The sequence below is a fragment of the Lepisosteus platostomus genome, chromosome 4, assembly GCF_059453375.1.
Source record: "Lepisosteus platostomus isolate fLepPlt1 chromosome 4, fLepPlt1.hap1, whole genome shotgun sequence".
Taxonomy (NCBI): domain Eukaryota; kingdom Metazoa; phylum Chordata; class Actinopteri; order Semionotiformes; family Lepisosteidae; genus Lepisosteus; species Lepisosteus platostomus.
The window spans coordinates 50549904-50576059 of NC_142614.1; the positions used below are offsets into that span (position 1 = coordinate 50549904).

Sequence of the window (26156 nt, forward strand, 5' to 3'; positions counted from 1 at the left end):
TATTTATTCAATTAAAGCGTAAATGCGTATTTAGGTTTCTAGTGGGAAGCCTTCGAAGTCTTGTAAATGAACGAAAACAAACTGGATTGGATTAATTAATGAAACTTTCGAAAATTAATGAAACTTTCGAAGTGTGCCCAGCATCTGGAAATGTTGGTGTACGTTGTAAATCCGACACTGACGAAAATGGAGACTGGACTACAGCAAGGTTTGTTTGCTCAGTAACAGACGGCCAGAGCAAGGCCAGGGTGGGTGTGTGTGGGAGAGCACCAGTCTCGGAGAGACAGCAGCTGGAAAGGGTCTGAAGTGAATCTAGAGTTTCAGGCTCAGATATACACCAATATAAAATTATAAACTAATTCATACTTTTACCTTTTAATTCTCCTTCATAATTGCAGATTTATGTAAGCCTTAGGTGATTCTCTGTAAAATGCTGCCTGCATTTTATTTTACATGCTCTATCGAAGAAGCCACATTAAACCACCAACATCTCGTCTCATCTGCAGTCTCAGATTTTCAGAGAGGTTTGGCGAAATGTCTGTCTGCAGAGGGCGCCTCGCAATTCTGAGCAGCGCACGGCCAGCACAGAGGAATGCTTTTTATTTTTTAGTTTTGGCTCACAAAGCTTGCTGAAACACACTGAGGTTGCAAGTTTGGAGAAGTGCAGCTCTTAGTTACGAATCTCAATTACTAGTTGGTAATGAAATCTCTTTCAGTAAGAGATGGTTGGTACGAAGTAATCCCTGTTACGAACATTATCGGCTCTTAAAGGGCTTCTAGTGGAATATTATACAGTCAGGGCTTATGTCCTATTACTAACATTTTTCGTGAATTTGATATAGATATTACACTCGACAACTTTCTGTTAAGGTAAGAGCCCATTCACTAAATGTACGTATGCATGCGTTTTGTCTGCAGTGTTTTCAGCATGTTATTATTATTCGTAATTTACTTGTAATTGTTGACCCTCGGAGGCAGCTTTTTTTCCCAACGCGAGTATTTTCTTTTTTTGTTTTCTGGTGGTCTACGCAAGTCAAGTCCGTTACTGGAAATGTTTTCTACAGTACAGTTCTACACACACAGTATTGTCTTCTTTAAAATTGAAATTAAGTAATTTATTCTCTGAATGATTATAAATAATAGGTATATAAAATGAATCATATGAATTTATTTGGTATTTTGGCTTGTATAATCCTTTTTATTTGTGTATTTGAAGTTTCAGATGCATCAGGAGTAATACAATTGTAGCCTTTGGTCTGCTTTAAGGTTTTAAAGCAGTTTTCAATAGTGCAGATGTTTTCTTACTTACCAGCTGTTGTTTAGAAATATTCAGTACAGTACTGGAAATGCTATATCTTTCTGTATATGTATTAGTTATAAATATATTCTGTATGCATACGATTACGGATAGACAGTTATGTTAACACGAATTGATTAATCGGATAACTATGGATCGCTGACCTAAAACAAAACGATGCGGTGTATGCTATACAACAGGTATAGGTGAACTGAAAATGTAATTGTATTTTGTCTTGTGTGTTTTGTTATTATTATTGAAATAAAACAGCAAAGGAAAATGAGTTGAACTAATCCTATCAAATTGTCCAAATTGTTACATTTAATACAATAGTTATAGTTAAAAATATAACGTTGAATAATCACTTAATTAAAAAAAAAACTTGAGGAAATATAATCTATGGAAATGTAATCTATGCTTCTTAGAAACTCAGTGCTCATATGTTCTGTATTCTAACTGTTTTTACTGTTGATTTATATAAAAACAATCGTCCTAGTCACCTGAAATTGTTCAGCCATATACACATGTGAATTCATGTGTACTTCATTTTGAAAATGCACCTTTATTAATAATTACTGAAGCAATCGAAGCACATTCAAAATAAGCATTGGACAACGGAGTGCAGTTAATGACATGAAGCTGTATTCTCTTATCTATATTGTACTTGATTCTGAAAGTGGCTGATTTTTGCTCCAGTGGAAACGGATTAATTATGCTGTTATGTTGTATTAACAGTATACATTAAAAGGAATGACTTCAATCCCATAATTTATAAAGGCATTTTTAAAAGCATGTTTAAAAGCTCTCTCATCTGAGTGCAATACTCTCAGTAAATAACTTTGAAGAATACTATCTGGAATGTTTGACTGTTCACTTATACCTGTAATGTTGGAGAGTGGACTTTGGTGTGGTTTAGAAAATCACAACTACTTTGAGATAGGGAATTGTTAATTGCATCAGTAGAAACAAAAACAATCATTTAACTGAAGGATACATTTCATGGGTGCCATATAAAAATGTATTGGTGAGATCAGACCACCTATTTCCTTTGTATTCTCATCTGGCACGTTTTGTACAGTTTTACTTTAAAGTTTGCACTTGGTCAAGTACAGTAAATCAATCGACAGTATTAAAATATACAGCTTAATATATACAGTATGGCTACTGAAGTCTTGTTAGCTATTATAAACTGCAAAAAGTTATAAATCCAAGAGTTCACCAGTATACAAAAAATGTGTAAGCAGATCACATTTGTGTTTTGTTCACTTGTGTTGTTTTTAGTAGTACAGTAATTACAAGAACAGATTAATCATTTTAACAGTACACCAAGAAAAACATATTTTTGTGCAGTTTGTTTAATGTACACGTACCAATTTAATGCAGATGTACTATCTGATGCAGAATTAAGTAGTGGTGAAAACTGAACACATACGAATATGCTGTCATAATGTGCCCTTACTCTGAAAGCAAATTAATTTAAAATACTTACACATTCCAGTGCGAGACTCAGGCCGAAGATAAGGAATGGTTGATGTTACAATATTAATAAATGCTTAATACAGTAGTCTGTTACGTTTATCATAGTTTTTAACTTTCTACTACGCATGAATGACAATGCTAGTATTTTATTGCGTGAGAATCATGGTTGATATAGTGCAGCAGAAAAGTGATTTTTTTAAAGTGAAGTTCCTCCTTTTGAATCCAAGCTCTGGCTATCCTGTTGTTCATTTTACAGCTTTTAAGTGGACATTATTGAGCTGAATGACACCCGAACAGCTGCTGTTTTCAGTGGAGTAGTTCTGTTTGCTGAGTGTGCTGTGTGCAGTAAATAGATATGTCAGAATTGCATACCTTAGTGATATCAGAAAGGTATTGTGGTTTTCTGCTCAAACAAGTGTGACAAAGTCATATCATGTGTGGCACATTTTGTGGTTTCAAATTATTTTATCATTTTTTGGCACTTTGTTACTTCTAAAGATAGGAGGAAATGCGTAAAGAAGTGTCAAACATCAGAAATACTTTTTTGTTCTAAAATTCTTGCAGAAACTGGGATACTGTAATTCTGATATGACTTTTAGCCACTCGTGGTACAGTAACTGCTTTGTAAAGTTTTATTTGAAGGAGTTTATTGTCCGTTCTGCAGAACAAACTTATTTTAAGTTAATATCATAACTGTAGTGGATCCACTTTAGCTGTATTTTTTTTTTCTGTATTTTATTTTGTTTGTCCTGGATGTCAGCTTTTGAAGAAGCACGAGGATAAGAAGTCGTACTCACTGAATGCTCTGTGACTGCAGTGGGGATCAAATCAGGACTATAGTCCTGCAGGCCTTATATGTATTTCTCATTATCATCTGATTAATACCAGAAGTGGAAATGCTTTTGTCTGATGGATTTTTCTGATTATATCAATTAAGTTATTTAACACTAGGTTGAACTGAAATGCAGAAGTAGCTTTGGCCCCAAGAGCACAGGATCAGTCTTCTTTGTTGTTTTAGACGTTGCTGTTTGCCACAGCTCTGCAAATGGGCAGACTGATAAGACACTGCGTTCCGTCTGATTTTTCTTATTTAGGCTACAGCATGTGTAGATAGCACATCCTCAGGCAAAATAACAAAATTGAGGATAGGTGACGTTTTCACTAGAACTAGTACTTGCCTTAAAATAGTTCAAAATTGGCCACTTTATTGTGCGCCATCTTTTAAATACTTGCTACGGTGAAGCACAGAAAGAACACTAAGAATTACGTAAATTCTATATATGTTAGAATAATATTTACAACAGAAAGCTTCACTAATTTGTTCCAGAAAGTAACGTGTATTCTTGGTTAGGAATTTGTACCATAAGGCTGTCCAAATGTTTAATGTCCTTGACATGTCTGTATGTTGAGACCTCAGGAGTCATTGTGCCAAACTGGCAATGAATTCAGCTCAAAACAACAACCAGATGGTTGAAAAAAATGCTGAAGGCTTTGGCTCATGTAAAAGTACGAGGCCAGATGCTGAAACATTTCACTCTAATCCTTAATTTTCACTGGCATAAAAATAAATTTTGAAAAACTGACTAATTAATAAACCACATTTGGAATGTCTGCAACATAAATACCATATTGTCTGGATATTCTGCCGTTTTTAATGACTAATTGTGCAAGAATTGTCAGCTAACAGTATAGGTAAAGTTAGAATTTTTTCCCCAACACAATCGCACTTCTTACTGAAAGACACATTTAAGAGTTTTACTTTTTTATAGGTGTAAAATAAACTAATTCATATTTGGGTCTACTCGATAAAGTACCTAGGTGAAATAGATTTGTGTATGGCTCTTCAGGTAAAATAAGTAGACATATCCAGACGGTACATAACAAGGGCTGCAGCATGTCTTTGTGTTGGGCACCTGAACAATATGTAATGTGCCATACATTGTAAATGCCATTATTTAGTTAGTATTTTTGGAAATTTTTGAGTAATGCACAAAAAATTTAAATTATTTACAAATATATTTTATTCTGAATAAAAATGTAGAGATTATTAACAGATTTTCTTTTTTAAAAAAACAACTGGAAACAATTGACTATTCTTTCCCCTCCTTAGTATTAAATAGTGGATGGTTACCGAAGTAATGAAACTTATTTAATATATTTTAAAAACAGAGTGAAATCTTGGAATTTTCACTCAATTTGATTTTAATTTGCTCATTTTATTAGTGTCACTAATAAAGACTAATATTGAGAATTAAAGTTAAAACATTCACCACATCAAATGCATCGAATACCTCTGTAATTGCACAAGTCTACAGGAAGTCCTCTTACCAATTTGTGGAAAACGGAAACCAAAGGTGCTCATGGAATTTCTTATATATTATCTTTTGTGTAGTTAAATTCACACTAACATGTGATACCTCACATCTTCTGAGATTAATTATAGGTGAATTAATTTTGAAGGTGCAGTTAAATCAAGGGAGATAGTTTCAGGTTGCCCTACTGTACATCAAGAGAGAATTACTGTAATTGTAGGTATAAATATGCCTGATGAGTTATCATGGTCTATTATGTCTAAATGATGCATTAGATTTCAGAATCTGAGCTGGAGAGCGTGTTTCACACTTAAGTAGTTTACATTTGCACACAATGATATGTTTTGTTTATTAGGTGCAGTGTAAAGTGGGGAAAATTGAGATTACTCTGCAGTTTAACTGACATAAAGGGATTAATGCCATGGAACTTTAAAGCAGCTGTGGTTAAAATGAAACTATAAAAGCTCACGTTATTTAGTACATTGTATTGTATGAGTGATCTCAATTTTATGGATGAGTTTCCACACATATGAGCAAACTGTAGACGTGGTCAGTGCTTGTTATAACAATGAAAAGCTAAGTTATAGTAAACAAGCAGAGAGGGTGGTCTTGGATATATGAGGCTTAAAAAGATTAAATGGAAAGACAAATTGCAAAAGGCTTTGTGCTGTAAATATTGAAAAGAGAGTATGCTATAAAACTAAAAGATAATTTTAGAGTTTATGTTTTGTACATGCTATAACTAAGCAGTAAATTAAAAATATAGGTATTGTTTTTTATATTTTGTCAGTATATTCCTGGACTGTGCAATACCGTCATTTTAAAAGTTGGGCCTGTAGCTTTAAGATAAATTCATCACAGGCAACGAACATGTTTCAAGATTCAATTCCAAATCCAAGTGACTGATTATATAACAAAGCTTTAATTAGTCCATTTCTAACTATGCAATTAGAGTTCTAGGTTCCAGTAGTGCCTTTGATTGGTAATTATGCTGTTTGCTTTTTAGCCTTTTTTAGCGACGGAGGAAGGCCTAAATCCAAACACTGGATTAAAGAATTTTGTACTTGTTTACATTTACAGTAGTGTTATTTTGTACTAAAAAGTGTAAAGAGTGTAATAATACATGCATCTCTCTTTAGTCAACATTCATTGAATGTAACAGCTGTACCATTTGTGATGTGCCTATATACATTGATGTCTAATTGATTTTTATTTATCTGCCAAGAAGATGCAACTGGTTCCACACACAATATGTTGCTAGGATCAGAGCCTTTTTACCACCAGATGTGTACAGTACAATAAAATCGTGTAGATCCTAATGATTGTTTATATGAATAATTACGCTAAATTGTATTTGTATAGCACCTTTCATCCCAAAGAATCTCAGGAGCTTTAGCATACTGTATAGGAAGGGGATAATTTCACCTTCTGACATGGGAAATTCCCTTTCAGTTTGCATGTTTTCACTAGACAAACTTATCATTATTGTTTTCAATATCTTTGTGTACAGTAATTAAAGACGGCAGTCAGTTCATTCTCTTATCGCTTAAGTAATGAAATTAATGTACAAGGACTGGAGCTATTTACCTTTTAGACCTTCAGCCTGTCACTGAGAATCAAGCAAAATAATGATCAAGAAAGGTAATCCATTCACATCTCACATCATATTGACACATTTCATTTAAGATTCACTAGTTACTTAACTACCAAGGGAGCAAGATGGTTCCTTTTGTTTTTCAAGCTTCTTATGTCCTTGTACGCTACAGGCAAGGTAGATTGTATCAGCTTTAGTAGTTATTGGACAGTAATTCAATGGAAACAATTACAGTACTTACATTACTTCAATCCTTTATGCTCTTTTGAATATAGTTCCTTCTCCTCAGTGGCTCCTTATCTCCTGCTTTTAAGCTTTGGTCTGAATGTGGAGAGGCCGCATTCAGGTGGCTGTTTGAGCCAACAAGCATCCAGGAGTTCTTCTGAGGCAGGGGTACATCTAACGCAAGCCCAAAACCCAAAAATACTAGTAGCATTGGTACTGGCCAAGTCTATGCTTTAATTACTGCACACAGTCTTCTGAATAAACCATTCTTTGATTACCATTAGAGCAGCCAGTGCACACAAAAATCTATGATTGGGCAGATTCATCAGTACTGATGAGACAGGCAGTAATCTGTTCCCTTAATTAATGTAATTGTACTTCTGTGTTTAACAGACCTTGTGATCATAATACGGAGCCTAAAATGGATTTTTCTAAAAAATATGGTAAAAACAATAAAAAAATTAAACTAGTAAACTTTGTCATTATATAATGTCAATTTTCATTAGAAAATAACTGGCAGTATTGCTGAGTTGCTGAATTATAGGGCTGTTATGTTCTGGAATTTGCAGTTTCATGGTGCTATAAAAATAAAATCAATTTCTATATAACAATGTGAAAAACTCCACATTGTAAAGGAAAGGACATTTTTTGTCAACCTGAGAATTCTACGAGCTTTATGAAAATGCGTTGTGAATCTCATACTCTGCATCAATCAGATAAATACATTAATAAAAGCAAACAGCATCCTCAAAGCACAGATGGGTTTAGAATACAGTGGTGTGCTATGGCAAAAAGAATTCAGGCAGTAGAGCCAATAAAACTAGCTCAGTTCCTATTTACCACACACCCCAAACACAATGCATTAAATACTAAAATAGCTTTTAATGTAATATATCACTTATCTTTGATTTAATTATTTAGTATAAACATGGCTTAATTTTACCATCACTCTCAATAACTGCTTATCCAATGCAGGGTCACAGTGGCCTGGAGGCTTATCCCTAGACGCATTGGGTGGAAGGTGGGATATATCCTGGATGGGACGCCAGTCCATCGCAGGGCACTCACTGACCCAAACAAGAACACATTCAGACCAGGGATAATTTAATGCGTTGATTTATTGTGTAGTTAACATTTGCAATAAAACTAGCAGACATTAAGCAGACACTTTTATCCAGGATATATCAAGCAATAGAAGCCTTGCAGTATGTAAGTCTACAATAAAATCAACAACAAGAGTAGTATTACTAATGACATTTTGCAGGTTAAAAAAAATACTGTAGCTAATTCAGCCTCGAAGAGCAGTGTATGTTAAATGCCTAGTGGTCGCTGATTCCCCTCCTTTGGTAGGGGGAGACTCAAAGATTGAGTGTTTGGTCCAAGGCTGGTACAGCCCCTCTCGGATCCTGAGGAGTGAGGACCGTTGCTGGGGAAGGAAGTGCTGTTTTCCCCGGTAACCTTGGGGAACATCCCCCCACTGGGGGTCTTTAGAAGGAGCAAAAGAGCTTTCATGCCAGAATCTCTTCAGTTCCAAAACAAGATGAACCTGCCTTTCAGTTCTTTGATCAGGCTTAGTTCTCTGTGTAAATAGCTAAGGGCATTTAAGTTAGTTTGCTGCGCACTGGTGTGTGAGGAATTTAGTTCTGCAAATGTAACATTTTTTTACATGTAAAAAAAAACAAACAGCAAGATGCTACCTGCATGCAAAACCATTAAATATCATCTGCTAGGTTTTTGTTCAGTCTTGAATTTCATTTGCTGCATTTGCAAAACAGACCAGTTTACTAATGTAACCAGAATCTATCTCATTGATTTAAATCACAGCAGTGGCCCTAGTGTTGTCCTTGTTGCACTCCACTATTTGCAACACTCCAATTTAACTCACTCTCTGTTTTCTATTTATTAACCAGTTCTCAGTCCAGATGCACACATCTCCTTGAATACCAACTACCTAACTACTTTTAGAAATAAGCTTTTATAGGGAACCGTAAAAACATTCTGAAAATCTGAATACATCATATCATATGCGTCCATTACTGTTGTTGTTCATTTAAAGAACTCTTAATAAGTTGATTTGGCAAGAACTCCTTTTTCTAAATCCATATTGACTATTTCCTAAGATGTAATTTCATGTAGCTGATCCTCTAGTTTAGTTCTAATAATTGTTTCTATAACCTTTCATGTTACAGATGTTAGACATATTAGTCTATATACAGTAGGTAGGAACAGGTAAAGGTTTATTCCATGCTGAAAGAAAAAGAAAAGAAACACAACATTTCAGCTGTGGAGCTTTCTTCAGGTGAGAAGAAGGTTCCACAGCCGAAACTTGAAACACGTTCTTCAGGTGTCTCTTTTCCTTTCAGCATAAACCTTTCAGCTAAAATAAAATAAACTAAATAAACCTTTAGTTTGTTCCATGCTGAATAAGCATGTTACAGACTACGCATGCTAACACAACTACCTACTTGAACATATTGGTCTTTATTACTTGAGTCGTTTTTTTCACCCTGCTTATGGATGGGCACGAAATGAACAGTTCTCCAGTTCTATCCCTGTATTGAGCTACTGTTGGAAGAGTTGCTTCAGTGGGATCTGAATACCAGCAATGGGTTCTGCATAATCCTATCCTTGACTACTGTATGACTGGTAAAATACAATTGGGATCTGGAGATTGTGAATCCTTCTAGTAACTGAAACAATTCTGCTTCTCCTGTGCTAATACTGTTTAATAAAGAACTTTCTTATGCTGCCTGAGGCATGTTGTTGACATCTTTAGTGAATACCTGAGAGAAATACGTGTACATCTGCCATTTTCCTTTTATCATCTTCAAGTTTTCCATCATTGTCTCACATACATTTCCATTCTCACTATTTCATTTTTTATTTCCATCATTGTCTTGCAAACTTAATTAATTTATTTGCCATTGTTTTTTTCCCTATTGTAGTACTGAAAAACCTTTTATTATTTGTTTTGGCCTCCTTTGCTGTATTCCTTTCTGTCTCTCTCTTGGCCAGCCTAATATCCTTTTTAGTCTGTACTTGCAATTCATTGTACTGCTTTTCTTTAACTGTCCTGTTATTTTAATCATTTTATGACGCCTTTTCTATTCCCTTATAGGTTTCATAATTTGTTGAACCGTAAAATTCTAATACTAGTATTACCATTTGATTTACCATCTACCACTTTAAATACTAGTTGGGCCATTTGATTTGCTATCTGTTTGCTAAATGTGTTCTGTGCATCAAGCCCCTCATCTCATCAGCTCATTAGACCACTGCCATCCATTCTCCACTGATTCAACATCTATCCTTTCTCATTCTGCTTCTCTTAAGCTCTGTCTCTTTCCTGCAAAGACTGTGTGATAGATCCCTGTTTCTGGTAGGATCAGACTTTATTCACATTTTTTCAACAAACAGAAACCTAACCCATCTCTAACTAGATGACTTCAGTCCCATTGTACTGGTCAGCTAAGCTGCTTACCAACTCCCTTTCTGAGGCCAGAACTTTTGTTGCTTTCTTCCCTTCTCTCTTATTCAAGAGTCCCTTGAAAGTGTCAGCTTCCTGGTTTTAAATGTCAAACTACCAATTGCCTTTCATCAGCTGGTCAGATGACTGAGAATCACGGGTCATTCTCCATTGCCTTCTGGGATTTGTAGTTCATTCAAGAGTCTTGACTAAATCTACCTACGTCTTACAATCTGCTTTCCAGAAATGATAAACTTTTGATTTGGACTCAATCTGTACAGTTTCAATATACATTTAAATGCACAACATATTATGACTGTAGTTCCCTAATGGCCCTTTCAGCTCCAAAATCTAGGTAAAGAAAGCAGTCATTAAATTTAAAAAGTGTTCACAGAAATTCATTGCAGTGACCACCTTGCTTCCATATAGGAATTTCAAAAGACTTTTTCCCGGCATTTCAAGGTCAGCATATAACGGGAGAAGACAAGCTGTGGTGGCCAACTCCAATTTCAAGGTTGCATTCCAGTGCAATTACTTAAAATTCTCCATCATTTTGGTTTCTGTTGCTGATACTCCTGTAGGTTTGCTGGTCTATGCTGGGAAAGTTGAAGTCTCCAATGAAAACACTTTCTTCTTTTGTGCACAAATTCTTAATTTCATTGTACAGTGTTGAATTATAAATGACATAAGAATTTAGTGGTGTATAGCGTATCCTAACAATATATCTTTCAGATTTGGTCAGCTTGACCCGTTCGTTTTAAGCCATACTTGATGTTTTAAGATGTGAGGTAATACATTTTCTCAAAACATGTTTTGACTGTAAAATCATAAGGTTGCATGCTTTCTTCTCCATAGGAAAATTACTTGATCGCCATCTTTTTTTTTGTTGTTGGCACGGACTGCTGCAGATTTTTGGATTCTTCCGAAAACAGCTGTTCTTTTAATTCAGAACTCTGTCCGGTTCTGCTCTCTTTCTCCCCAATGTGGTGGATCACATCACTAAACTTGAGCAGCAGAATTGATGTAGTAGCCAAGGTGCTAACCGATTTTGTCCACTGGAGTGTTCCCGGTAAAACATGTGATCTGAATGAGGAAGGATGATCTCTGTCCTGAAACCACAGAAATGGGTTTTAAGGCCAGGGCTTCTAGTTCTGGCTTGCTTTTTGTGAGTCCATTGGTCGGAAGAAACTGGAGCAGATCACTGTGAAGTTTTCATTGGAAACCTGTCATCAAATACATGGCAATGGGCATAGCTTTAGGTTGCATTTCAACAAAATGCTCCCACATGTTTGTTGTGGGTTTGAAAAAGCAGTTTCTGGAAACTTATTCTTGTAAGCAGTGAACTTCTTGGCTTGAGCAATGAGTTATCCTCCTGTTACCTTTGAATATTATGACTAACTGATTTAAAATGTTATCTGTGATTTCAAATGACAAGCTCTATCACACCTTTAGTGCCATTTAGATTGTCTGATGGGAGATTGGTTTTGGCTATGGCAGTGACAGTTTCCTCATATATATTTAGCCAAATTTCTTTCTCTGAAGCGCTTTTTTGGCAAGGTCCTGCTGATGTTTGAAAGAGCACGTCCGTGAATGTGGAAACTGTAATTAATGTCTTTAGCTCAAAATCTAACTCTGAACTGTTTAGTTGTATAATAAATACACTTTTTGCATGTGGTGAAAAAGCTCTTTAAGCTCCTTTTTTTCTTTATCTATGCAAACCAGCTGAGATGAGAAATTCCAGAGTGTGGGTTCCACCTGTGTGTCCACTGTGTCCACTTTGGGGGTTTTGGGAAAGATATTGCCTATCCTCCAAGATTGCTAGCAACATTTTGCATTATCTGTTTTTTCAATGGCTTTGTGACAGCGCTAGATGAAGTACATGAGATAACACCAGACGAGAACTGTTAGTGGACTAGATCATTTCACACAAGCTTGCACACCACTAAGCTGAGATGCCACACCACTAAGCTGAGCATTTTGCAGCTACAGTAACCTGTTAAGAACAGTCAAATTGATGAGATAATCAAAGTTCTGAGATATCCATATATTTATCTGTAACATTCATAGCATGTAGAAACTGATCTTTGGTACCATTATCAGTCACATACCTGAAAACACAAGAAAACTGACTATTATTTTGAAATTTGTTGCTTCATTAAGCTATATTTCTACAGATATGATTTTCCTAAATTTCTGCTTGGGTGGCATCTGGCACAATGATTATAGTCTTGTTAGATGTACCTGAGACTAGTGTGGCTGTGGACACCTGATTACTTCACACACTGTCATAGCTGGAAATTAGAATATTATTCCACATAATTATGTTTTTTAGAGGAATGTGTGCCTTAATTTATCATGCCCCCTGATGGCCAATTCCTGCTTGCCAAGGTAAAAGTCAGAATCAAGAACCCCTTTTCCCCTTTGCATCTTTTCATCCAGTTGAATGTCAGTCTTTGTACATGGATACCTCTTATAAAGGAAAGACAAAAGGAAAAAAAAAGAAGTTCTCCATTAGAATGGAAATGTTAAGAAAGAAATATGATGCCTCTGTCATCGTGACAGTTTTAAAAATACAGTTTTGAAAAGGTTTTAAAAAGTTATAAAATTCAATTTAAATAACAATATGGAGACAATTATATACAGTATTTGTCTTTATATACAATATACAATTATATGCTCGTCTTTTATTAAATGTAACCGTTGGAGCACTGCTAACCAAGAAATGCTAATTTTGGTCACTTTGTAGTTGCTCATTTGTGGCAATCTGACAGCTCTCAGATGTTTGACTTCTCCATTGGTGGCTATGTCAGTCCCTTAAGCTGAATCAAAGAATACACTGGGAGTTTTATGGCCAGTGACTGCTAGCTCCTATATGGATATCTACCTTAGGAAACTGTAAATCTTGAACTCTCCTATTGGGTAAACTCACTCAAGGCCTTCAACTCAAGCAGAGGATACTTTGAACTATTGCTGTGTTGCATCACTTCCACAAGGTAATTATATTGTTGATTGGATAATCAAATCCCCTTCAGGAAAACTTTAGACTCTTAATAAGACAAACGAATAATGTATAATAAATGGAGTTTACAATGAGCATTCAGAGGAAATGACAGCAGCCAGTTCACTTTCACCTCAAATCCCAATCATTCCTGAGGTAATCTTCTTATAGAAAAACTATAAATACTATATGTAAGCCTTTTTTCCTTTGTATTTGTCTTGTGTATACTGTACCTTCTTCCGTCTCCATCTTTGAAGCTAGTCCTTGGCTCAGTCCTCACTGTGCCAGGGGTCCAGGCATCCTTGTCAGTAAATATTTTCAATATATTTAATTGTTTGTTGTTGCTATTCCTCATGAACTGATAATAGTGGTTGTTTCATAACATAAGCACTCACACTGTCTCTTATGATGTATTCCAAATAATTAAACTATGTGGCAGTGACAGGTCGGTTAGCATTGTATGATCCTCAGAGAATACCTTTGAAGGCCTGATGGAGTGCTTCTGTCAGAATGTTACTTGGTTTTACAGTTGGATGATGTGTTTTATCAACTTTAGCTAATGGAAAGTGGATGTTTATGTCCTTTTAATTCAGAAGCACTGCTTCAAAAAGGAATATTCTCATTCATGTCGTAGAACAGAATCATTAGGACATCTTTTGACAAAATGTAGGTTTTCCACAGATTAAGTTTCTACCAGCTGCTTGCAAATCTTTCTTAGCATATGTCTATGACCTTACAAACACTGTAGTTAAGTTTGTTTTTCACTGCTAATCTGTATAACTGCCAAAAGGGCCAAGCAGCAATTGAGATGAAGTAATGGAATGCTAATATTGTTACAAAACAGTATCTTGTGGCACAGTAAGTAGCAGTAAGTTAATTTTCTAACCTATAAAAATACGATACTGATACATTAAAAACAGATCTAAAGGGGATACATTTTTTTACTGAAATTAGTGAGGATTGCAAATGTCTTCAGTTCAGTCAAGGTCAAACAACTTTTTCATTTGACAAATCAAAGAGACAAATGAAAATTATTCTCTAAGGTTCTATATAATCTGCTTACAGTAGTAAGAACGTACATGGGTATTTCTATTTCTTTGACATAGAGTTTATTCATGCATAGGATTAGCCATATTTCTATGTATTAGAATTACATCTTTATGTTTTAATTAAATTATGGATCTGAGAATCTCAGTTTTCTTTTCATATTTCTTGATATATCTTGATAATTGCTGTAATATCACCGTAAATACGACTGCACAGTACATTGTACATGAGCAAATAAACATTGGAAATGTTAAATGTGTGAGAGGAACATGTACAAATGTACAAGAGGAACATGTACACATTTTCTTTGCAACTAGAAGGTACAGAGCAATGAACCTGCTGGAGCAATGAACTAGCAAGGTCTATGTCTTTTATTTACATCAATTAAATTAAATCTCATTGAAATAAGTCTTTTTTAATTGTCTTTATATTTCTTAAGACTACTCACATTAAAAATTGAAATATTTATATAGTTTCAGTAAAACAATGTTGTGAAAGTTTAGAATGTTTTTTCTCATGATACAAAGTGATATTCTGCCTCAGCGTGATTATGAAAAATAAAATTGTACTACATTTGAACCAGCCAAACCTGGTTTAAGACTGCTTATTGGAAAATGCTGAATGTGGTCTTGCACATAAGTATAATATTATGCCCTGCATAGAAGCTGGAATCAAGACTGGAATTTTGCGCACTTTGCATTTTCCATGTAGAGCTCACTTTACAGATGTGTACCAGAGCCAGCCATTTGGCTTGCTTACCAAGATTTTATACACTGTTTCTCTGCTGGTTGTAGCTCTAATAGCAAGTATACAGTATACAGTATACACTGCATTATATTATATGTTGAAAAAGCTGCATTATGTGACACTTGAGTAGATGGCAGCTTACTCGATAAATGTTTTTGAAATCTTTTTTTTTATTCACAATTATTTGACTTTAGAAATTTAGATATCTGATTTAGGAATATTGTGAAACTGGGATTTTCAGATTTCTAGTTTGTATCCTAATAAGTTGCAAATAGACAAAGTAATTTATCAAGTGTCCTACAAATGCTCAGAATTAAGTATTCAATTTATTTATAGTATTTGTGTTTCTATTCACTGTGACTTGTTTTTACTCAAGCAAAACTTTAACAATGTTTACGTTTGCCAGTTTTCGTTCTTTTAATGACCTTGAGAAAATTGGTATTTCCTTTCCGTTTATGATCTTCAATGACCACAGACATAAAACCAAAGTGATTTGTTTAAAAATTTAAAACACATTTGAGCACTGTTGAACATTTTATGAAAGTATCTTCCATGAAACTTGGCGTTAGTACAAATACTGTATAACTGAATGCTGAATACCAAAAAAGTATATCTTGTAGATAAGTTGAAAATTGGCAATTAGGTAAAGTGCATTTAAGATTTTTTCTAATGGTTCCTTTGCTAAAATTATGATGTTAATACGACTCAAATAAAATAATATACTCCATGCACATACAGTGCTTATGTTTAATTTAGTGGGGGGTAATACCTTTCTGGAATAAGAATTACTGGGGCAAAAGCACCATTGCTCCAGCGTATTTGATACTATGATTATTGCCCAATTTATTCAATTCAATATAAGTTGCTCTCAATTTTAGTGGTAACTAAATGAAAAAAGTCAATATGAAGAGGTGGGTAGAATTGGAGGATAGAAATAAGTTCTACCTTAAGCAAGTTTGGTATGCTGTAGCTTCCAAACTATTGGGAGTGATATAGCAGAGGGATTGGTTTTTGTAGGACTTTTTTACAATATTTTCCTTTTTCTTTGTGGCATAACAAATTAATTTTTGTTTGTATTTTGTTTTTCTTTTTTAGTCTTTTGTTTTTCTTTTTTTTAATTGGTCACAGTCTCAAAAAATATATATTTAATATAGCTGTTTTTTTTTGTAATCGCCTCTTTTCAATTTGCAATCAGAACAACCAAAAAAACAAACATGGAAATGATAACAAACCCCTCCCCCATGAACCCTTTTCCCTGCTTCTGCAGTCAGTCGTTTTCTTCCAGAACGCACCCTATCCCAGTTGGCCATTCCCAAAGATTCTACAAAAGCAACTCAGTAAGTAGAGGATGGGGGCACGATAAAAAAAGGCTGTATCTTTTCTTCAGTTGTCTCCCAATGTCACAGGATTCCTTCTGTTGCACCAAAGATGTGAACATCAGCTTGAGCAACCTCCACATGGGGACAGGCCCACTGGTGCCAGGGACAGGGGTGTGGTGGCGTTCTTTTGGCAGCAGTAATAAGAGCCAAACACACCTTTTCTATGGTATTGTTAAGCCCGTGGAGGTGTTGCCAGTGAGCAGTAGGACCAAAGGTAAACAAGGAATACTCTACTTCAGCACAATTTGAAAAATAAAACTTGTTTTACTCCATGTACACCACTGTTTTGTATTTATTATTAGATGTTTTATTTTAAATTAACTCAAAGAGTGCAGTGCTTAGTAATGCTGTCTTGCAGCACTGGGGACCTGGGTTGTATTCCTGGGGTACTATCGGTGTGGAATATTTTCCTCCCCTGTTCACTTAGGGTTCCTCAGTTATCTGGTTTCCTCCCACAGACCAAAGATATACTGGTAGGTTAATTGGCTTTTGGGAAAATTGACCCTGGTGTGAGTGTGTGCATGTTTGTGTTTGTGTGTGTCAGGCAATGGACTGGTTTCTTGTCCAGTGTGTATCTGCCTTGCGGCTGTTGCTCACTGTGATAGGCTCCAGCTCCCTGGCAACTCTGTACTGGATAAACTATTTAGAAAATGGATGGATGGACGGATGGACTTACTGAAACCTTAATAACCGTATATTTATTTGATTCACTGTAAGGCAGTAGTAGGAAAAATCATGCACCCATTATCTAAACAATGAAGAATGTGAAGAGTGGTTCCAATGTAGTAGGTTCCAGTTACTGAACACCAAACTGGATGCAGGTTCCCCAAATAAATTATCTTAATTTTGGTTAAATGACCTCCTTTTTCACGCACTCCATGTGATGTGTATGGAAAGAGGTTAGTGATAATAAGGGATTTAGCTGTGAGAGGCTTAGACAATGTTATGTGTGTAGAGAAGAGGGGTTTAGGTTTGAGGGAGTACTGGGATCCCTTTTAAAATAAATAGGACCTTTACAAGTAGGACAGTCTGCTTCTGGATCGAGAGGGGTCATGTGCTTTGGGCAAGCATGTGTGTGAGTTGATTAAGAATTACATAACCAAGAGAGTGGGGAAGCAGAAACATATCTTTATCTGTAGAACAGAAAGAACATACTTAAAAGTACAGAAGTAAAAATAAAATACACAATGTGTACAGCTCACATGCTCATGTTGTTCCCAGCTTTATCAGAAATGGTCCAGGTGAAAATAAACTAATTCAGACAGGCTTGGAAGAAAACATTTTGACTTAAAGGGTATAGGCCTGGCTGGTGAAGGGAAATGCTGTGCAAGAATAAGCAGGGAAAACACAATAAGGGAAATTGAGACCTCAAACAGCCAAGTCCTTAGAGACCCATACCTCATTGCTAGGCATATCAAAAACAAGATACTGGATTTAGGAACAACATCATTAGCAGGCAGCTATAATATCATGGGCTTCATAGAAACATGGCTTACAGAGTATGACAGGGATTAATTTAATATTAGTAAAAGGTTCATGGGCAAGCAAACAACCAGACATTGCAGGGTAGCAGATTATATCAAAACATTTATATTATATGTAGTGATATTGCAGTTATGTCTGTTTATATGTCATAAACTGGCAGAATGATGTAAATACCAATATGCTTCTGTAAAAGTATGAGGGCTTCTGAATCTTTATGGATTAAAACTTGAAAGATCTAGTAATGAAGGTGTGCTACAAGATAGCACGTGATGTCGTGAGTCGTGATGATGTTTCAGTAAACAATGCAGTCAGATCTGCATGTAGCAAGGACGAGATCATAATATACATGAAATTGTGTGATTTTAATTTTTAATGAAACTGAGAGTATAAAAGATGAAATTGAAATTGAAATTTTAGATAATAGCTGCCTGCTTGCCCAGCTTGTCAGAGTATTAAAGGTGCATTAAACTGATCTCTTCAAGTGCTCAAAATCGAGTGACATTGGCAGAAGTAAGAGAAGCACTGGGACATTGTGAGAGCAATATGATCAATACTAAAGTATCCTTCAATACCAGACAGGTAGAGACTAAAGGAAAGGTTTATGTTTTTTAAATGAAAAAAGAAAATGAGGTAAATTGTACTTAAAACTAATTGGGGGTAAATTCATGGCTACACTAGAGTACACTAGTACTGTATATGAAACATGGGACTAGAGACAGAGAAAACATCCACTCCTCAAAGTCATTGACTAAGTCACTCTGGAACATTGTCATTATCAGATATACAAGAACCTGTTTGACGTTGGCTCATGAAATCATTAACAAACTGAATAAAGGCAATACTTAGATCATGAAGCTAGTAGTAACCAAGTTGAACCAAATTGTTTCCTCTTGTTTGTCACCATTCTTTTGTTCTTGTGCAATATTCACATTACTCATATTGTTTTTCCAGTGTTTGTTATTCATTGGTTTTTCCAGTGCTTTTTATATCGACACTGCTTTCTTTGATATACACTCTGCATGCTTGTGTTCACTGTTTAGGTGATTTCCAGCTGGTCTTTTTGTGATTTTCTTTTTTATTTTAACATTTTGTAAATGAGCAATTATATCAAAATATAAATAAACATATATGTCTCCCCACAAACATAGTCACTCTTCCTTCACCTCCTACTGGTTGCAAGCCATCCCATAGAGGTACCCCGAAAGACTAAATCTTAAGGTGAAGGATAATGAGTTAAATTTGCTTTAATGAACAGGTTGTCTCTGTTGCTCAGTATTTCAAAGTCATAGCAGTGGTACAATACAATAGCTTATAATGTAGAATATTGGTATCATACTGTGTATCGTGATCATGTTTGCTTTGGAGATATTTTTAACTTATAAAGTTGGTAGAATACTTTAAGTTTAGTTTCCTATTCAGAACTCATTGAAGGACACAAGAATTGTGAGACTAAAATTGTGGAAGAGTCTATTAAAATTGTGATATGAGCAAGTGACCACTAGCTCAACGCCTATAAAGACTCTGCACAGCTACTGTAGGTCAGTTGGTACATAAATTGATACCAATACTGTACCCAATTAGGACTCTATTTTTATTTTATAACATACATTTAAATTTAAAAAACGGTAGCCAGAGAATAAAATATTGCTAATCTTGTTTAGATATTTTCTATTAAGAAATAGGTTAGAGTTCTTGGATTATGAGAATAATAAGAAAGTCTTAACAGCTTTGTTTTTAAGAGGAACCTGTGCCAGGGTGCAGTTTTTGAGGTCAGTAGAATAGAGCAGCTGATATTTACCAGGCATCGATTCCCAGTTGCATTATCAGGCAGTGTTCCTCTTGAAGAGCTCTGTGCCAGAGGAGCTGTGAAGCACTTCAGCCAATCAGCAGTTAAAGTGGAGTGCTCCACCCCAAGTGTGTGCAGATTAACAGGCACAGACTGTCTGCGGCTGTGATCTGAGACCTCTGGAGAGAGACCTGCTCTGTTAAACATCGGCACAAATGGGGAGCCACAGATGTTAAAGCAGTAGATAAGGAGGATCTCTGTGAAGCTTACAGTATATGAAGTCCTGTTAGGTGTAAACTCTATAATGTGTGCAGCTTTGTGGGGTCTTTGTAGAAGCAAAACCAAACCAAAAAGACGCTGTGAGATAATACCTACCCTTTCATTTTGAATATTAGTCGCCAACTAATATTTTTATTTTCAAACCTCTTTAAAGCAACCCTCTTTTCATCAGATATGGGTTTGGTTTGTACCATTTCCCCTGTATTGGTTTATTACTACTGGGATATGTAAAAGGTATCTTCTTTCTTCACCTTGTTCTCTGGCAAAAAAAGACTGCCACATTGGTTAGGACTGGATTATGTGTCACTTCTGGGCCTCTTGGTATCTTGATTGCTTTCTTGATTTGTCAGCTCGTCCAGTTCCTTCAGCATCATTACCTTCAACGTTAGTATTCCACTGTGAATAAAAATAAACCTTCAGTTCTTCTAAAAAAAAAATTCTAAGGGTGAGCTTGCATACTCTCTTTTGTTTTGTCTGTCTGCTCTTGGCTGTCCTTACTGCAGTTCATTCTTCCTTCCTAACTTTTCTCTTTCAGGTGAAAAGCAAAGAAACAGATGGCAGACAAAATAAGGAGGAGATAGACTAGGCTCTTCCAGGTCTCTTAAGTGACCAGTTTTGCATCAGCAATCTCCACTGCTGTTTTCTGCTATCTGCTGCTCTGCCTGTGCACTCTGTGTACCCTGGTCTTCCAGGTATTTCTGCATACTTCCAGTATACTCCAAGAATCCATATGGTTTCATGCTTCTGTGCTCTTTGGCACTTTCTGTATACCTCTGTTGCTCCATGCATCCCTGTACACCCTCTTTATGCCTCTGTGTGTCAAAATGAGAAATTCAAGAGAACCTCTGCAGCCTGTGTGCTGTTGTTCTCTCTGGACACTCTGTGCAACCTTAGTACCCATAGCAACGCCTACCCCTGCGCTCTCCATGCTAAAGCTAGACCCTGGGGTTTTTCTTGAACAGGCTTCTCACCTGTAGTTCAGTAATTTATCTTCCAAGCTTCCATACAGACACCATCATCTCAGCGATCTTTAGCATAGAAACATTTATTTATTATGTAATTAGAAACTAATTATGAAGAGCGTATTGGTGTAATCAATAAATTGATGCAATTAAAAGACCCGCCAAGAAAATTAAAAATGGATGTATAGCAAAAAGCATTTAATTGAGGGAATGAGTACAGCAGGCGGCACTGATGTGTTGCTAACCAATGGAAGCAATGTATTTTGCTAAATGTGTAATGTGTTGTTTACAAGAGGTAACAATAGACCAGCATTTAAAAATCACAAAAACACCAAATAAAAGGCTGAAATTGACACTGGTAAGAGAGAGGTTCTATGTGAAAAGGCAAAGGCAAAAGGGAAGTGAAATCTTGGAATGCTAGCATGCCTTCATTGACAATTTAGCGCAGTTTTAATGTGCACTATTGAAAATTATAGCCATTCCAAGATACATTTCTCAACAGAAATATAATAGTGAGTGGGGAAATTTTGACAGCAAATCATCTGATAAAGTAGTATTTACCATAGACTGCAAATTTGTACAAAAAACAGAATGAATGTGTTTCTGTAGTTTGAATCTACAAATGTAAGCAATGACTGCTGTGCTTCTGTGTGTTACTGTGTGTTTCATAGTTTACTTGTTTTCCAACATGCAATCAAGTAATTGTAATGCACTAGCAGTTAATCTCACAGGTTACCTGCGTTCTGTGAATTACTCCTCAATGGCACAGGGCACCATTAAATACTTGAACAAGTGGAATTTATAAATATGAGTGGATTTATCACAGATAATGCCATTTACACGATCAAGGCATATAGTGACATTCTTTAAGGTTTGTTACCACTTCAGTGTAATTCAGATGTAATTCTTATATAGCAGTGCTTGCACTTAATATATGGTCAGATGATTTCCTGATATGGTTCTAAGGACCATCTGAGGGATGTAAAGAAAGACCTCTCCCATAAAACTGCATCTTCAGTCATGTTCAGAATACCATTCTAAATGCATTAGCGTTTACTCAGTCTTTGTGGAAATGGACATTTCACCAAACACAGTGGGGATAATGGAGCTAAAAACATTGCTGAAGGATTTACGAGGTTTGGAAACTCAGTTCTCTCGGATTGCAACACATGGCAAGACTCTGCTTGATTTAATCCAGTGGTTGGAGAGTCGTAGAATCCAAGAAACATATAATAAAGGAATTGATACATGCCAAGCTTTGGCACAGCTGATGCACAATAAATATACTTTGTCTTAATACCTTTGGTGCGAACCTCTGTGAAATTGTTGGAAAAACAGATTGTTTATCTCAACCCAAAAACACATTTCAATTAGCCAAGGCTGTCAGAATATTCAGCTCAAAACAAGTACGCGATTTGGATAAAGATACCCTCCCATAACATTTTATTCCAGGTTTTCTTAATGAATGCAAATCTAAAGTGGACCAAAACACTGTGCAAAAGAAAAGGGCGGTGAAATGTGTTTGGATGATTTTTGCAATGATCCTGAAAATCTACTTCCCAACTTAACAAGAAACGCTAAGCAATATTTGTCAGTTAATAATTCTGTGGATATGAACAGAAGCATTTCTTCTTATGGGAATGTTTTCACATCACCATCAGCCCATGAAAAAAGAATGGGAATGACAATAACTGTGTAATTGACAAGTGATTAAATTTAACACTGAAAAATAGCACACAATGATTGCTTTCTTTCACTGTGCTATCATTGACATTTATATGCTCCAAACTGTCTTTTCTTTTTTCTTATTTACACTGTTTTATCTAGGCATCTCAATTATGTTAGTGCACTCACTTTTGGATTTGAGTATTTTTCATCTCATTAATTAAAGCAAAACTATGCTGTTGACACGATGTAACCTTGTTATTGAAGATCACTTTAATTTATTACTGCTTTGTGTTACTACTGAGTATAGCGGATGTATGATGTTGATGTGAAGTACATGCTGTAAATCTATATTTATGTAAGTTGTAGTAATTAAACAGCTAATTGAGATAATAAAAGTACTATAATGGGATGATAGTTTAATAAGTAGCTTGAAAGAAGCTATATCAACATCTAGGTGCTAGAAAACTGAAATGCAGTTTACTAATAAAAAGTACATTCATCTGGTTTTGATAGTGTAATAAAGATCAGCTTTATTTATGGCTGTGCCACCAATTGTCTGGCTTAAAGAACCATGAATCATGAAATAGAATATTGTACTTTCAATCTCTAGGTGTGTCTTTATAAGCATTTAGCTTAACCCGCTTCCTATAATTGTATATAGTGCAAAGAAATCCCATTCTTGAAGTTATTCTGTTTTGAAAAACATATGGAAGATTTACATTTCAAATCTGCAAAAGTTACTTGTCCAATTGTTATCAAAACCTTTAATGAACGATTGTTTCACCTTTCTCCCATGTCAATTGATTTCTCACAGTAGAAAATGCATTCAAAGTGGCAAATAATCAGGAATCTCTTTAAAGTGGTATCTGAAGTGGGGGTGCTCCACTTCACAAGGCACCTTGGCGTTTTGTTTTGCGCGACCTCCTGATCGCATTTAAAAATTAGCTACGCTGCTCCAAGCAGTTTCCAACGGGGAATACATTACAGTGACTGCAAGACAGTAGTATCAGGGTGAGAAGCATCAAGAACTCATTGAGTTCATCATGGGTCATTTCATTTCCAGTTTTAGATATAGCTGTTTTATTTATTTTGTGTGTTCTGAGTGAAAGAAATTCACTGAGGCTATAATTGATTCTCTGCGGTCAGGTTTAGAGATGTTTAACTAATAACCTATTAAGGACCTATTAAAACGGCAATACTGTGTAGAGTGTGGCTCAGACCCATACTTGTATAAAGCCAGAAGCTTAGCTTTGACAACACTCCAAGTGTTACCAGCTTGTTAGGGAATGTGTCAGGTGTCCTTGACTTATGGTTGACAATGAACAAGACACTGCTGGCACTTCTTCAGCATTAATATGAATAGAATACATGTAATATCAACCAAACTATAAAGACAGGCTTTGTTGAGCAGTGGGAGAGAGCTTACATTACGCTTTCATAAGTATAGTATGAGTATAGTATATACATTATACATTTCATACCTGTAATGAGACTGCATTAGGTGGTATAGTACTGACTATGATAACAAGCTGTAACTGTAAAGGTTAAGTGCACACACATAGCTCTCTCTCTGCTAAGCTTGTGTTCCTGCTTTATGCTTTGAAAAATATCTTGGCACATCTGCGTATTGAGTTGTTAACAATCTGAGGACCTGTTTTTGGCCTTTTTGAATCCCTCGTGTTTGTTCAAGATGCTGTGAGCTATCCAAAATAAAAATGAAGTCATTTTATGGTTCTAATAAGAAACTTAAAAAAATTGCACAATATCTTGGAGTATCACTTCCCTCACCTTTTAACTGCGATAAAAATAAGTTAAGCCTTATAGTTTTAACCTATCTTGGGCCTTAAAGTAAAGCATTCTATTTAAAGTTTTCTGATTTAGTTAATTTATTAAATGCCTGCTTCTAATGTTAGTATTGGTGCGTCTTTTAAATGTTGACAAATGCAATTGCACCCTGATCTGAAAACTAAGGTAGGAAATGACTTTTTTGTCATCAAATTAAAAACATGAAAAGAGTTGTTAATAAAACAGGAGGGCAACTGAAATTAGTGCAAAAGCACCATTTAGACTTTCAGAAGTAAATGTTTACTAAGTTGTCTCCCAGCTAAACTGAATGTTGTTTTAAAAGCTCAAGTTCGTTTTTAACTTCTAAGATAATCAAAATGAAATATACTTTATCCCTGAGAGGCCTTCAGCTGTATGCAAGACTAATAGCTGTATTTTTCAGCAGAAGGCAGGCAGAAGTTTTAGTGGCTTGTGGTCTAATAGATGGATAAGAAGGTCAAGTACAAAGACATGAGGTTAGATGTCGCAATGAAGGAGAGTTAACCTTGTGTGATGTGTGGTGAATGGGTTTACCTCTTGTCTGGCCGTGGGAACTCTTCTATAACTTTGTTTAAACAGGAATCGTTCGATCTACGGCTCCCTTAATTACTGACTAATTTGTTTAGGCTGTAAATTATATGTAGGAATTGGGGAGCCTAAGTATCAAAATAATTCAGTAACAATACCTGGTTTCAAGTAACCTTGTTTGTCTTTGACTCCTTTGACATCTGTTTAACCTTATTTTTTTTAGTTCTATTATTGTTATTATCTTAAACATACTGGAAGTTTCTGTACACCTGAATGTTCCATGTTATCGTCATTTACTAAGAGCTCAGATATGTTATCTCTATGATGAACTTTGGCACTGCAGGCATTATATAGACACTAGAGATACTGTACATCTGAGCTGCAGCACTTAGTTGAAAATTGAAATTTCCTTACATTTTATAAAATGCCATGATGCAGGTATAACCAGGTGATGAGGTGGTGGCACAGGAGTCAGTATTGACCTCACGCAGGCTGGCAGTTTGGTCCCCGCAACCAGCTGCACTACTCCTGTCATTTGAATATTTTTTTTAGGCAAGACCAATAAACCTGAGTTAATACGGGTTTTTAAATGTACTTTAATGTTTAGCAATGTTATTTTTTCATTATTTAAGGTTCACGTGTTTGTTTCAAAGGTTTCAAAAAGTGTATACAGGAGCTGGGGGGGGGGGGGGGGACCAGGGAGAAATATCCCTTAGATAAATGTGTTAAGACATTAGGTTAAAAGTGTCATTGTTAAGTGTAATGTAACTGTAATAGTAGAAAATATTATGTTACATTGTGTTTAAATGTAATATATGTTAAAGTTTTAAGCAAGAGAATGTAAGTTGTATGAGACTGGGAGTGAAGTGAGATCCCTGCTACCTGCTGTAGTACTCCTGTCCTAGCTCTGCAGACCCTTCCATGGACTTTTCTCATTTTTAAAAACAAATTCAGATAAGGGATGGCAGGTGAATTTCTTCTGTGCACGTGCTGGTGGTAACAGACCCCCCAACAATGACACTGCCAGCGCTGGGAGGGATCGGCAGGACATCAAGATGGGCAGGCAGCACAGGGACTCGG

The 26156-nt window shown here is 35.8% G+C and overlaps 1 protein-coding gene across 2 annotated transcripts in view; it reads left to right on the forward strand.

Annotated features, from left to right (window-relative positions):
• Nucleotides 1–276: 276 nt before the first annotated feature.
• Nucleotides 277–26156, forward strand: part of ghra (growth hormone receptor a) — an 80652-nt gene continuing 54772 nt past the window's right edge. The window contains exon 1 of one of the 2 annotated variants that reach the window (XM_088629779.1): nt 277–870. The gene's annotated coding sequence lies outside the window, so the exon portion shown is untranslated. Of the gene's footprint in view, nt 871–19998; nt 20479–26156 lie in introns of those variants that run through there. The other variant, XM_088629780.1, reaches the window with a different exon arrangement.